This window comes from Hemitrygon akajei, unplaced genomic scaffold (genome assembly GCF_048418815.1).
Source record: "Hemitrygon akajei unplaced genomic scaffold, sHemAka1.3 Scf000047, whole genome shotgun sequence".
Taxonomy (NCBI): Eukaryota; Metazoa; Chordata; class Chondrichthyes; order Myliobatiformes; family Dasyatidae; genus Hemitrygon; species Hemitrygon akajei.
The window spans coordinates 7791808-7807809 of NW_027331933.1; positions in this window are offsets into that span (position 1 = coordinate 7791808).

Consider the following 16002-nt stretch of genomic DNA (forward strand, 5'->3'; position numbering starts at 1 on the left):
CCTCTATTCAGAAACTGTGTCCTCTGGTTCTAGACTCTCCCACCATAGAACATTCTCTCCACATCCAATCCATCGAGACATTAGATAGGTTTCAATTATATCAGCCATCAGATTCTCTTCTTATGACAAGATATTCAACCCTGGAATCAATTTCGTTAACCTCCGTTAAACTCACTTCATGCTCGTGCATCCTTTCTAAGATCAGGGGCACAAAACTGCTTACAGTATTCCAAGTGAAACCTCGCCAGTACTTTATTAAGCCACAATATTAAGTCCTCTTGAAATGAATGCTAAAATTTGATTTTTTTTTACCAACAGAGCAACGCAACCTTTTCTACGTACCTGCGTGTCCTTTCTATAAAGTTACAAGTATATGGGACACATGAGATGTGGTGGATACTGCAGGTGCTGAGAATCCAGAGCAATACACATAACGTGCTGAAGGGGCTCACCAGGTCAGGCCGCATTTTATGGACGGGAATCAAAGTTTTGGGCTAAGACGTTGCATCAGAACTCTTGATACGCGGGTTTCTGGAATGCCAACAGGCAAGTGAAACATAAAGTAGTGCGATAAAGGGAAAACATGACAAAATTTACTGCAAGGCTTAAGAACATTTGCCAAGCAGATCTCCATTGTATAGCAAATACATCAAAAGCAATAAACACTTCTGCTACACCAATTATTTAAGTATTATTTCGGCAAAATTTACTTGGTCCCATTCCGATCTGGAAACTTTACAAATGAAAAATAAGAACTGAAATGACAAATTCAAAAGAAACACTGTTTACACTGAAACCCCCTTAGATTAACATTACCGAGGACAGAAGGATGAAAAGCTATAGACTTTTAAAAAAATCACCGAACAGTCTGATAACACTTCTAAGGTATGTATTTGTATATAAAAAATAAACAGGATTCAGCACTCCATGAGAGTATATGGAAGTCTGCTAAAATGAAAACAGACCAGAAAACCTACATGAGAGGCCAGTTCAGAAAAATGAATCATCTCTATAGAAAAAAAACGTTAAACAGTGGAATTTAATTAAACAAATTTGACAGGGGGATAGGAACCGGAGTGATGGGGCTGAGGAAGGGGAAAACTGAAATAAATCAGAGATAGTGCGCGACACAGATGACAGAAAGGACAGGCAGGAGATGAGGCATAATCACAGCCAGTGGGATGAGTTACAGGACAATAGATGCCTGGTGCAGTTACAATAGAGACAATACATACTGGACTGAAAGTGTGATATTTGAATGAACGCAGAATAAGAAATAAAATGGCCGATAGTGAAATTCAGCTACAGTTTGGCAAACATGACTTTGTGGCCATGTCTTAATCTTGGCTAAAGAATAGCTGCCATTCTTTGGGAGCTGAACTTCCAAAGGTATATAGTCTATCGGAAAGATAGGCTAGTAGGCAGAAGGGGTGAGTGGCCCTGCGTATAAGAAATAATATTAAAGCATCAAAAAGGATGGCATATGACTGGAAGTTGTAGAGTCTCTATGGGTTGAGGAAACAACTGGCGAGTAAATGTACCATAGTGGCAGCTGTATACAGGCCTCCAAACAGCAGCCGGGATATGAATTACAAACTTCAGAAGGAGATTGAAAAGGCATGGCAGAAGGTCAATGTCATGATAATCGTTGGGGATTTTAACATGAAAGTGAATTGAGAAAAACTAGACAGTACTGGACCTCAGAAAGAAAATTTGTTGAATGCCTAAGGGATGGCTTTTTAGAACATCTTGTTGTCGAGCCCCTAAGGGATCGGTTGTGCTGGAGTGGGTTTTGCGCAATGATCCAGTGGTGATGAGGGAGCTTAAGTTTAAGGAACGCTTAGGGAACAGTGATCACAATATGATGGAGTTGACTTTGAAATCTGAGGAGGAGAAACTAAATTCTAACGTGTCGTTATTTCGGTGGAATAAAGGAAATGGCAATAATATGAGGGGGGAAATGGCCAAGACAGAACGAAAAGGGACACAGCAGGAATGACTGCAGAACAGCATTGACTGGAGTTTCTGCGAAAAATGTTGAAAGTGAAAGACAGAACTATTTCAAATAAGAAGAAATTTTCGAATGGAAGACGAACTCCACCGTGGCTGACAAATTAAATCAAAGCCGAAGCAAAAACAACAGTGACAGCATACAAGGAAGCCATAGTTAGTGGGAAGATAGCGGATTGGGAAGCTTTTAAAAACTTGCACAACGGAACTAAGAAGGTCATTAAGAAGGAAATGATAAATTATGAAAGGAAGCTGGCTTCTAATATCAAAGAAGATAGGAAAGTTTTTGTATAAGTATATAAAGGGTAAAGGGTACAGATATAGATAAGATATAAAGGGTAGCTATAGGACCAATGGAAAATAATGCTGGAGTGATTGTAATGAGAGGCGAAAAGATGGCAGAGGAAATGAATGAGTATCTTGCATCAGTCTTCACAGTTGAAGACGTCTGCAGTATACCAGATATTCAAGAGTGTCAGGGAAGTGAAGTATGTGCAGTGAAAATTACGACTGATAAGGTGTTCAGGAGACTTAATGGTCTAGAGGTTGATAAATCTCCTGGACCTGATGGAATGCACCCCAGGGTTCTGAAGGAAGTAGCTGGAGAGATTGCGGAGGCATCAACAATGATCTTCCAGTAATTGCAGAATGACTGGAGAACTGCAAATGTTACTCCGCTACTTAAGAAGGTGGGAGGCAGCAGAACTGAAACTACAGACATGTTAGCCTGACATCAGTGGTTGGGAAGTTGTTGGAATCGATTGTTAGGGATGAGATTACGGAGTACCTGGAGGCACCTGACAAGATAGGCCAATGTCAGCATGGTGTCCTAAAATTACTACATTCTTTGAGGAAATTACAAACAGGGTAAACAAAGGAGATGCAGTGGATGTGGTGTGCTTGTATTTTCAGAAGTCCTTTGACACACAAGGCTGCTTAGCAACACAAGAGCCCATCGAATTACAGGGCAGTTACTAGCATTAGTGGGTCTTTGGTTGCTCGGCAGTAAACAGGGAGTGGGAATAAAGGGATCCCATTCTGCCTGGCTGTCGGTTACCGATGGAGTTCCACAGGGTTCTGCGTTGGACCAGCTCCTTTTTAAGATATATGTCTGTGATGTGAATTATGCGATTAATGGAATTGTAGATAAATTTGCCGATGATACAAAGATAGATGAAGGACTCAATTAAGCGGCATAGTGTCCTCAATAAATGAAGGGAATTTCCGGACATTTTAACTACTTCGTTTATATTCTTCAAGAGTGGTCCCAAATAAATTGCTACCCAAATTAACTGATGCCTTAATTAACTGAAAATATAAAATACAAATAAATAAATAAATAAATAATCATTACCAAACCAAAAATAGTTCCTGCTCGTCCAGGAAACTGATGCTGGAGGGGGAAATGCTGTTCGTAAAAAATGAGTGTGTGTCTTCATGTGTCTGTACCTCCTCTCCTATTAATTTTAATTTTCATTAATGAGAAAAGGGTGTATCATGTCTGGTTGTGTGTCCTTAATGTTTCCTTTTGAAGGGATCCTCGATAAGGGGCAAGCTAGTGTTCATGATGGGATTTTTTCAAGATACAATATTCAAGATTCAAAAACTTTATTGTCATTCTAACCGTACATCAACTCTGCAGGGCAGATTGAGACAGTGTTTCCCAGGGGCAGTGCAATCATAACATAACAAAAGCAACACTAAATAATAAACATATCAATAAATAGTAAAACACAACTGCCACATGTCAGTTAAAGTCAAGTTATAAGTGTCCAGTGCAAGTTAGGTAGAACAGCTATTTAGCAGCCTGACTGCCTGTGGGAGGAAGCTGTTTGGTAGCCTTGTGGTTTTTGTTTTGATGCTCCTCTAACGTTTGACTGATGGCAGAAGAACAAACAGTTCATGGAGAGGGTGTGACAGGTCTTTAATGATGTACTGTGTCTACTGGAGGCATCGACTCTGAAGGTGGTCCTGGACAGAAGGTAGGGAGACCCCAATAACTTTCTCTGCTCCCCTAACCACCCTCTGCAAGGCTTTTTTGTCGGCGGCACTGCAGATGGAGTACCAGGTTGTGATGCAAAAGGTCAGCACACACTCAACCACGCCTCTGTAGAATGTAGTTAAGATGTTAGTGGGGAGTGATGCTTGTTTAAGTTTCCTCAGAAAGTGCAATCTCTGCTGGGCTTGTTTCACAATCCCAGTGGTGTTCCTGGATCAGGTAAGATTGTCCGAGATTTGCCCGCCAAGGAACTTGATGTTTTCCACTCTCCACTTTGGAGCCGCTGATGCTGAGGGGTGTGTGCTCAGGCTGAGACCGTCTGAAATCGGCGATCATCTCCTTGGTTTTGGTGACATTAAGCAACAAGTTGTTGTCACTGCACCAGCTCTCTAGGTGTTTGACCTCCTCCCTGTACATTGTTTCATCATTTTTGCTGATGAGCCCCACCACTGTGGTATCATCAGCAAATTTAATGATCAGGTTCGCTTTGAATCTGGCTGCACAGTCATGTGTTAGCAATGTAAACAGCAATGGGCTAAGCAAACAGCCTTGTGGGGATCCAGTGTTCAGTGTGATGGAGTCAGAGATCTTCCGACCAACACGGACTGACTGTGGTCTCTCTGTCACGAAATCCAGAATCCAGTGACACATGGCAGTGTTAAGGCCAAGCAGTGACGGTTTCTCCACTAGTCTCTGCGGGATGATGGTATTGAACGCTGAACTGAAATCAATATACAGGATTCTGGCATAAGCGTCTTTGTTGTCCAAGTGAGAGAGAACTGTGTGCAGTGTGGTGGATATTGCGTCCTCCGTAGAGCGATTTGGACGATAAGCAAACTGTAGAGGATCCAGTGATGAGGGGAGGCTGGCTGTGATATGAGGCTTGACAAGCCGTTAAAAACATTTCATCACTATGGGGGTCAGGGCGACGGGACGGTAATCATTCAGACAGGCTACAACTGATTTCTTTGCTACAGGGATGATTGTGGAGGTTTCGAAGCATCTGGGGACAATGGCTTGACTAAGGGAAATGTTGAAAATGTCTGACAGGACATCTGCTAATACATCAGCACATTCCTAAAGCACACTTTCAGGGATGTTGTCGGGATCTCCCGTTTTTCGTGGGTTGACTATGGCAAGGGTCCTCTGTGTCTGCTCTGAATCAATGATTGGAGCCGGCTGGTCAGATGGTAAGAAGGGACTGGCTCTCCCCCTTGCTGTACTGTTTGATGCTTCGAAGCGTGCAAAGAATTTGTTAAGCATATTTGGAAAAGAGGCGACGCTGTCATCGGTTTTCTGCCTGATCTTGTAGTCTGTCAGAGCTTTAATTCCCTGCCACATCCGTCTGGTGTCACCTGTGTCACAGAAGTGTCCATGTACTTTTCGCTTTCCTGATCCCTAGAGAAAGCGCAGACCTGGCTGAGCGAAGCGTACTCCTGTCCCCCGATCTGTAGGCTGATCACGGGCCTTCAGTAGTGAACGCACCTCTGTTGTCATCCATGGCTTTTTATAACCACGTGCGGTGAAGATTTTCATCACAGTGACATCCACCGTGCATTTGGCTGTGTAGCTGATTACTGCCTCCACATACTCCTGAATGTCTGTATGGTCATCATAGGAGGCTGCTGTTTTGAATATGTCCCAGTCTGTGTGCAAAAGACAGTCTTGTAGTGCTGAGGCTGATCCTTTTGGCCAGACCCTTATCTGCCTTTTCTCTGCTCTCACATGTTTAAGCTGTGGTTTATATGCTGGTGTTAACATGACAGATATATGGTCAGAGTGGCCAAGATGGGGGCAGGGGGCTGCTTTGTATGCCTGTGGGGTGTTGGTATAAACCAAGTCCAGTGTGTTGTCTCCGCTGGTTTTGAAATCCACATATTGCAGGAATTTGGGGAACACAAGTCTTTAAGCTGGTGTGGTTAAAGTCCTCAGCAATCACCACAAAGCTGTCCGGATTTCGGGATGCGGACGGATTTAGGGTGTTTTCTCTAATATGGGGCTACATACTGAATTTTGGATTGCACAGATTTAGGTGTATGCTTCAAATATGGGAGCGGTGAAGCATTCGCTGGGTGCACGGATTTGGGGATGCTCGCAGTCTTAGGGGTGTGATCTGGAAAATGGGGGTGCACGCGGATCTGGAGCTGAAAAGCAATGTTATGTTATGTGCGGATTTTTAATGTTGATGCAGTCATTTTTTTCTCAACTGTTTGAAATGATTCCTGCTCTGTGATTTATTGATATGTCCGCCAATATGGAGGTGCACACTAATTTGGGTATGTTCATTGATTTAACCGTGTGTCAGCCACTCTGGAATTGCAAACGAATTTCGGGGATGTGCGGAGATTTGCGTCTGCCGGGGTGTGTGGATTTGTGGGGTTCAGGCGTAGTTGGTGGTGCCCATGGATTTGGACCTGCACACTGATTGGATGTTGCATGTAGATTTGGGGCTGTGCTCAGATTTAGGGGTGTGTTGGTGAAAAACGGTTGCAAGTGCGTATGTCGGTTGATTTCGAGATATGACAATCTCGAGGCTGTTTCATTTGTAGACGCCTAAACAATAAATGCACTTTCAATGTTGAACTTTGCTCTTGCTGTATTAGTAATGTGGATACAGTTATTTTCTGAACTTTTTGAAAGGTTTCTTGCTCTGGGATAATCAAATGAGCGTGTGGGGTGTCAACAGGTTTGGCGATGTGACGGATTTGGGGTTCATATGGATTTAGGGATGTGCGCAGATTATGGAGTGTGTTGGGGAATATTGGCGCAGAGGAATTTAGGGTGCACTCGGATGTGTGAGTACGTGAGCAGATTTAGGGATTTATTGGCGCATATGGATGCACACGGATTTGTGGTTGCCAGTGGACCTGGGTCTCGAACTTACTTCATTTATAGATATTTTCATAATAGATGGGCTTAAACTGAAACTTGTTCTGTCTACGTTTCTAATATGGAGGCAGAAATTCCGTGAAATGTTTGAAATGACACGTTCTCTGAGATAATGAAATATTCAGATGGGGGTTTGAGCAGGTTTGTGGCTGTACGCGGATTTAGGATGCACAAGCACTTCGGGATGTGCGCTGATTTATGGGCGTGTCGTCAAATATGTGGCTGCGCACGAATTTGCAGAGTGTCGGTGCATTTGGACACGTGACGGGTCTCAAGAATGTTTCATTTCCAGATACTTTATTAATAAATGTATAAATGCACTTTAAACTGAACTTTAAACTGCTTCCTTACGAGGAGACAACTATTTTGTGAACTATTTGAGATTATTAATATTTTTATGTGTGCATGTGGGGATGTCAGCGCGTTTGAGGGTGTACAGGGATTTGGCAAGGTATACATTTCGGGATGTGTCGTCAAATATAGGTACGATCACAGATATGGGGGTGTCGTTGGAGTTGAGTCGTGGGGATTCTCAGGATTGATTCGGAAACCCCCTTTCGTCCCGGACATCTGAGTATACGGCTCCTTCGCTCTCGCCGGCAGTCTCCAACTCAGCGCCGAGAAACCCGCAATTCTCCAGCCTGGTACGTCTGGGGTTTACACGCTCGGTCCCGCCAGTCCGAGAGATCGGGATGTCCCGCCCACCCACGCCTCAGCATTTGTCTGAATGCTGTGTGTTTTGCTGCCCTGTTACAGCTCGTCACAGGAGATAACAAATTCACACGGTACGCAAATAAAAGAAGTTTATTTAGAGCTGAAATATTACTGAATGTGCACAGGCTGGAGCACAAAACTTCCAAAACCCGGACTCATCGATCCGCAGCAGACTCCCTACGTTGTCTCCACCGAATCACGGTCCCCACCGGATCGGATCCTACGACCTGTCCTCTCCGTAGTTTTCGTGGGGATGTAACGGCTTTGTTGGCCTGCTAACCGATGAACATTTACGTTCGCGTGCTGGATTCAATATCGAAAGCGGTATGCCGGTTGACAAGACCGGGACTATGGTTGAAAAAAATAAATGAAAACAAAGGGAAGGGCGAGTTTAATAATTGGTAGGAAGTGGTTATCGTGGGCTGGGTGACGACAGTTCCGAAGCTATGTCTCCCTCAGGTTCTGGACCACAGAAACACAGAACATTACAACACAGAAACAGGCCTTTTAGCCCTTCTTGGCTGTGCCGAACCATATTCTCCCTAGTCCTACTGACTTGCAAATACACCATATTCCTCCAAACCCCTCTCATCTATGTACATGTACAAGTTTTTCTTAAATGTTAGAAGTGAGCCCGCATTAACCACTTATTTTGCCAGCTCATTCCACACTCCCACCACTCTCTGTGTGAAGAAGCCCCCCCCAATGTTCCCTTTAAACTTTGCCCCCTTCACCACTAACCCATGTCCTCTGTTTTTTTTTCTGCCCTAGCCTCAGTGGAAAATACCTGCTTGCATTCACTCTATCTATACCCATCATAATTTTATATACATCTATCAATTCTCCCCTCATTTTTCTACGCTCCAGGGAATAAAGTCCTAACCTATTCAACCTTTCTCTGTAACTCAGTTTCTTAAATCCCGGCAACATCCTTGTAAACCTTCTCTGCACTCTTTCAACCTTATTAATATCTGTCCTGTAATTAGGTGACCAAAAGTGGACACAATACTCCAAATTCGGCCTCTCAAATTCCTTATATAACCTCACCATTACATTCCAACTCTGATATTAAGTAGCTTGATTTATAAAGGCCAATGTCCCAAAAGCTCTGTTTACTACCTGTGACCCCAGTTTTTAGGAATTTTGTATCTATATTCCCAGATCCCTCTATTCTACTGAACTCCTCAGTGTCTTACCATTTATCTTCTATGTTCTACCTTGGTTTGTCCTTCCAAAGTGCAATACGTCACACATGTCTGCATTAAACTCCATCTGTCATTTTCAGCCCAAGTTTCCAGCTGGTCCAAAACCCTCTGCAAGCTTTGATAACCTTCCTCACTGGCCACTACCCCTCCAGTCTTTGTAACATCAGCAACTTTGCTGATCCAATTTACCACATTATCTTCTAGATCAGTTATATAAATGACAAATAGCAATGCACCCAGCGCTGATCCCAGTGGCACATCACTAGTCACAGGCCTCCACTCAGAGTAGTAATCCTCTACTACCACTCTCTGCCTTCTTCCATTGAGCCAATGTCTAATCCATTTTACTACCTCTCGATGTACACCTAGGACTGAATCTTCCTAACTAACTTCTCATGCGGACCTTGTCAAATGCCTTACTGAAGTCCATGTAGACAACATCCATTGCCTTCCCTTCATCCACTTTCTTGGTAACCTCCTCGAAAAACTCTAATAGATTGGTTATACATGACCTACCACGCACAAAAACGTGTTGCCTCTCCCTAATAAGTCCCTGTCTAACCAAATATTTGTAGATCCTATCTTTTAGTACTCCTTCCAATAATTTACCTAGTAATGGCGTCAAATTTACGCCTATAAATTTCCGGATTACTTTTAGAGCGTTTTTTAAGTAACGGTACAACATGAGCTGTCCTCTAACCCGTGAGTACCTCCCCCGCAGAGACCGACATTTTATCTGCCAGGGCCCCTGCAATTTCAACACCAGTCCTCTTCAAGGTCCGAGGGAATACCCTGTCAGGTCTTGGGGATTTATCTACTCTGATTTGTCTTAAGATACCAAGCACCTCCTCCTCTATTTCCTATCATCCAATTTACTACCTCCATGACTTCATGACTTGTTGGCCTTATTTCCATAGACTCCATGCCAGTTTCCTTAGTAACTACAGATGCAAGAAAAACCATTTAATATCTCCCTTTTTTTTTGTTCCATACATAGCCGACCACTCTGTTCATCAAGAGGACCATTTGTATCCCTTACTCTCCTTTTGCTCTTAATATACTTGTAGAAGCTCTTTGGGTTATCCTTCACCTTGACTGCCAAATCACCCTCATGTCTTCTTTTAGCCTTCCTGATTTCTTTCTTAAGTATTTTTTTTTGCAATTTTATACTGCTCAAGCACCTGATTTGCTTCCTGTTGCCTATAGATGACATACATCTCTCTCTTCTTCTTTAGCAGAGTTCCAATATCCCTCGAGAACCAAAGTTCCTTATTTTTATGCACTTTGCCCTTAATCCTAACAGGAATATAGAAACTCAGCACTCTCAAAATTTCTCCTTTGAAGGCCTCCCACTTACCAATCACATCCTTGCCAGAGAACAACCTGTCCCAATCCACGCTCTTTAGATCCTTTCTCATTTCTACAAATTTGTTCTTTTTCCTGTTTAGAACCTCAACCCGAGGACCAGATTTATCTTTATCCATGATCATGTTGAAACGAATGTTGTTGTGATCACTGGAACTAAAGTGTTCCCCTGCACACACTTCCGTCACCTGTCCTAACTCGTTTCCTAATAGGAGATCTAATATTGCATCCTTTCTATTTGGTACCTCTATATATTGGTTTAGAAATCTTTCTTAAACATATTTTACAAACTCTAAACCGTCTAGAGCTTTAACCGCATGGGAATCCCAATACATATGTGGAAAATTATAGTCCCCTACTATCAAAATTTTATGTTCCTGCAGTTGTCCACCATCTCTCTGCAGATTTGCTCCTCCAATTCTCGCCTAATATTGGGTGGTCTATAACACAACTCCATTAATGTGGTCATACCTTTCCTGTTTCTCAGCTCCACACATATGTCCTCAGTAGACAAGCCCTCTAATCTGTCCTGCCTGAGCACTGCTGTGACATTTTCCCTAACTAGCAATGCCCCCCTACCCGTCTTTCCTCTGCTTCTAACACGTCTGAAACATCCGAACCCTGGAGCATTGAGCTGCCAGTCCTGCCCCTCCTGTTCCCCCAGTTTTATTCCCCCCGCTGGCACGTTGTCCGGTGACAGTCAGTTCTGCAGTGTCAAGATGGAAAACAGTGCGACCGCCTGTAAAAACAACTCAATATATATTATTTATTAATCAGTTGAGTAATTGACAAGAGCGGAAATTTTGCTGCGCTGATGAACTGCTCTCTGAACTTGGACTGAGTTACCCATAAATAAACGTGTTTGTGCAGCAACTTAACACCAGCAACATATCTCCCGTGTGTCCAAATATATATTCCGAATCATTGTAATTATTCTGATCCAATCCGGAAATCGTGCAATAAAGAAATTCGCCAACAGTCACCGACCACAGGATAATGAAGCTTCCGGAGATGTTGAGAAGTAAGATCACAGACCTCTTCCTGCTCTCCATCTCCGGGTCACTGCCGTTCTCCGTCTTGCTCTGACCCCTCAGCCCCTTACGGACGCGACTAGTCACTAAAATGTGTCTGACTGTCAGAGCTTTGAACAGCAGTATTAACACGAACGGGAGTAGCGGCGTTAGGAAGGTAGAAAGCGAGTCAAATCCCACCCACTCGGGATTTGTATAGTAGCCCGGTATTTCAGTACAGTCCCAGGGTATATTGTGAATCACTGTCACAGGTTGGTATATAAAGAAGTTGGGTACATTTTTAAAGCAGAACAAAACGCCGGTTGTTGTCAGAACCACAGCCGCAGTTTTCCCGGTGCAATACTTTTCTTTCCGCTTCTGGAAACAAATGGCAACAAACCGATCAAATGTAAAAGTGACGGTGAACCAGACTGAACAGTCAGTGGCTGCCTGTCCTAGGGCAAAGATCACACTGCACACGGGGGTGATGTCCAGGAAAGTTCCTGGGAAGTAATAATAACTGATCCGCCACAATATAACCTGAGATATGATGATTAGTAGGTCCGCTGTTGCCATGGCCACCAGGTAGCGAGTGGTGCAGGTAGAGAGGCCGCACCTTCCCCGGGACAGGATCAGAATCGCCACTAAATTCACTGCGGGAACAGCAAAAAAACAAAATGTGAATTACTGTCTCACCGTTCCGTGAGTCTGAAGCCATAGTTAAGCTGGAATTTGAGCACATTACAACTTCGCAGACAACTCATTTCTGGAAGTTTACAAATGTAAAACGGCACGCTGCTCGGTACTGGAAGAGGAGCAGTGTTTGGGAAGAAGGCATTGTCAATTGATCGCCGAGAGGGCTCTGGAGAAATTAACGTAAATCTCCAGCAATCAGGTTTTCTAGTGATACGTGGAGCCTGGCTACCAGGGCAAATTTCTCAGCGATGATGGTTGCCGCGTTACTGTCACCGTTATGGTCTGTCACTCTCCCGATACAGCGGTCCCGCTCCCTCCGCCTCTGTCCACTTACACAGTCCAAAGCAAATTTACAGCCACCCGTCGCATGTCCTCGTCCCCTCTTTGATTTCCGTTCGTCACCCGCCCGCAGGGGCCCCGCTTGCCTCGCTTCTTTTAAATTCTGCAGCTACTCCTTCCCGGGGTCCATCACACCATGTCAAAGTGTCCGACCAGAAAGTTCCTATTCGCCCTTTTAATAATTTTGCCTGGTCCACTGAATGCCTGATGTATCTTGCACGTTAGTGCTTTGAACATCCAATACATAAAGACAAAAAAAGGAATAACATAGGCGCTTCATAAACATTGTCCTCCTTTAGGCTGATGTGTAAAGTCTGGATACTCTTGTGCATTTCTCACTGCCGCGATCCCGTCACCGATGTACTGACACTCTCCTCATGCAGCGAAGCACCGCCTATCCGCCTTTGTCCATTAGAAAAGCAGATTTCCCCCGTTCGTATGTCTTGTCATGACTTGCTCCAAACTGCTACAGCATTGTTCCAAATACTTCAATGCTCATTGTTCCTGAGCGGAGTATCGCAGGGATCTTACCCCAGCTAAGCTTCATCAGACTTCGCGATCTTGTCCTTTCACTCCCTCTTCACTTCACGGATAACAGGGCATAAAACAAATCCTGCTACACTGGACCTACACAGAACTTTTTCTTTAATCTTTCGAAACTCCGGATGTTTGAGACTGACAAGTGCTGTCTGCGTTTCTTCCCGAAATCTCAGCGGCGATTCTCTTCTCGCATTCCCTTCAAACTTGTAGCGATTTCTAAACGCATAGCGCAGTACCTTTAAATTTGAATTTAAAGTATGTTACAGTGTTGATACGGAATTACACCAATAGTCCGTAAAGATGTCCAGCGGTCCAGATTATCGGAACTTACTTTAGCAGATGCTTTGCATTGATAAATCAAAACTGCCCGCCATGAACCCACAAAATGAATTCGTCTCCGCGATCTTCCACTCTACATCTGTTTAAGCTGCCGATCTATTTTCGGCCGAGACTACGGATCAAACTGCAAAGAAACTTCACAACGAACACGGAGTGCTGTCACAATGTCTCCACCGCACTTATAACCGCATAACAACCGAACTAGTCTAAAGAACGCGCAGTCACAGCCGCAAATGTTACTTCGCCCATGTTCTTACCAGGAACACCGATAACGGCAATGATCATGTACCATATCTTCCTCACACGGTAAAATGTTTCAATCATGCTGTGTGAGATTCAGCCTGTCTTCCAGCTGCCCGCGATCTCGCTGAAGAAACTCTGAGCTGATGAATCTCCACGGTCATTCATTTATACTCGCTCCAGCACGCTGAATATTCAATACTACACAAGGCTGACGTGTCTTCCAACAGCTGGGGTAAAAATAAACATGATGTCATTCAAGTAAAATCCCAATTGTGATGAGGTATGGCACAAAATTGTAGAATCTTAATGTACAAATCTAAATTGTAAACTTGGACTGAACGCAGGGAAACTGTTAATCATATTGATTAACACTTTCTCGAGCACCTCAGCTCTATCCACAAAAATGCGGGAATTCACAGTGCCAGACACTTTCAATACACTTACCCACTCCGTTTCCGACATGTTTGTCCATGGTCTCATCTTGTGCCATAATGAGGCCACTTTTAGTTTGGATAAGTAACACCTCATATTCCGTCTAGGTATCCTCTAATCTAATGGCATCACCATCGAATCATCTAACTTCTGATATGTTTCCCTACTTCCTTCCTTATTCCTCATTTCTCCACCTTGCTATCTTACCTCTTCTCCTCTCCTGCAAGCCTTCATATTCTGGCAACTTCTACTTTCGTTTCAAGCTCTGATGAAAAACCATGGGCGAAAACGTAGACTGTTTATTTATTGTCGTAGATGTTGCTTGACCTACTGACGATCATTATTGAGTCTCCCATTCCATCACACACCAGTTCACTGCGCGAATTATCATCATCCATTCAACCATTAATATCTCCACTCAAATACCAATCTTCTCTCCCTCTGCACAAAGATTCCCACACAATTATTTCATACCCATTCTTATCTAGCTCCACACTCCGAGTAATATCTCCCGTCACCGAACACCCCCGACACAACGATTGCTACACTCGTATTACAAACTCATTCTAACATCCTTCCACAATCCGATTAACATCTCCCGTCCCCTAACGTCCTCTCCCTATACAGAAAGATTACTACTCTAGTGCTTCAAACCCATTCTAAACTTCCTTCAATCAATATCTCCCATCCCCTAACAACCTTTCCCTCTATACACCCATTAACACATCAATGAGTATCGTTACACCTAGATCTCCCTTCGAAAAAAAATAATTTCGCCGTCTATTCCAACCCTCTTCGCTCCCTTAATACCTCACCCTACGCCATGTCACCTCCTCAGACAAGACAGAATTCCAAATTCCGCTTTATCCACTTAACCTCGTACACTTCACCTAGTGTAAATCCATAATGTCCTTCCCACACGCCGCTTAATGCTGTACCCAATATAATCCTTTTCGCCTCTCTCTCAACCCACCCACTAATATTCCACCGTCTAATCAAACTCTGCAATTCATCCACACGCCCATTAATACAATAATTAATATCATCCCTCTTTCCTTTACGGTAACGATGAACCTAATATTTCACATCATTCTGCAGCGTGAATGACACCAGCAGTATGAAGGAATGTTGCGACTGTTATTGATGGAAGTGAGTGTAGTTGCTATTGCTGAGGAGAAGATGTTTGAGAGGCTGAAATACGCGAAGTTCGAAGCACTAATCATCTGGATCAGCTGGAGGAGGCCAGGATGCTCTGTCTGGTTCACAGACGCATTGATGTCTGATCAGTTTGTTGCCATCTGTTGCCAGATGCAAAGTATTTGCACCGGGGAATCTGGGGCTGTGGATCTGACAACAGCCTGCGTTTTCTGAAAGACGTGGCTGAGGACGGCATTAGCGGTGAACTTTGAATAATGATTGGATTTTGGAATAATCCGGAAGAGTAAGAAGTAACAAATGTCAATCCACGCCACTCTGAGAAGAGAGGTGGGCAAACGACAGGAAGCTATAGGCTGGATAGCCTGACCCCACTGGTTGGAAAGATGCAGGACCCCATTAATAATGATGAGATTTCTCGTATATGGCGACTAATGATAATATAGGGCGGATTTTACCGTAGTTTCCTAAAGGGGGAAATGTAGCTTTATAAATCTGTTGGAATGAGTTGAGGAAATCGAAAGGCAGATTCCACACAGGAGAGTCAGTGGATGTTGTTTACTTGGATTTTCAGAAGGCCTTTCACATTGTTCCGCGCTTGAGGCTTCAAACAGGATAAAACGTCTTTAATACAGAAATATACTGTGATGAATGGAAGATTGTGCGAATGGCAAAATGTTAGGAGTGGGACTGAACGGAGCTGATTAGTGGTGTTCGGTAGAGGTCCGCTCTGGTGCCGCTTTCGTTCGCTTTGAGTGAAGGGAAGGTTTTTATTGTCACCAAATAAAATCTCCCATGGATCAGGCGGTCAGACTGTGATTTACTCAACTATGGATTTCGTCATGGTGTTTTCCGAAGAAACTTTTACCTGTATTTGCACGTAGATGCTTAGTCATTCTTCGGGCCAGATATTCATTTCTCCTTCCTACCCTGCTTCCCGAATGAGTGTTTGTCTCTCTGAAAGATGAGGCAGCCATTATTCAGAAAAGTCTTTATTCTCAGCCGACATTCCTGATATTCAAAGCCGTATGCTGACTCTGCAGGGCCCCGCTATATGTCAGTACAC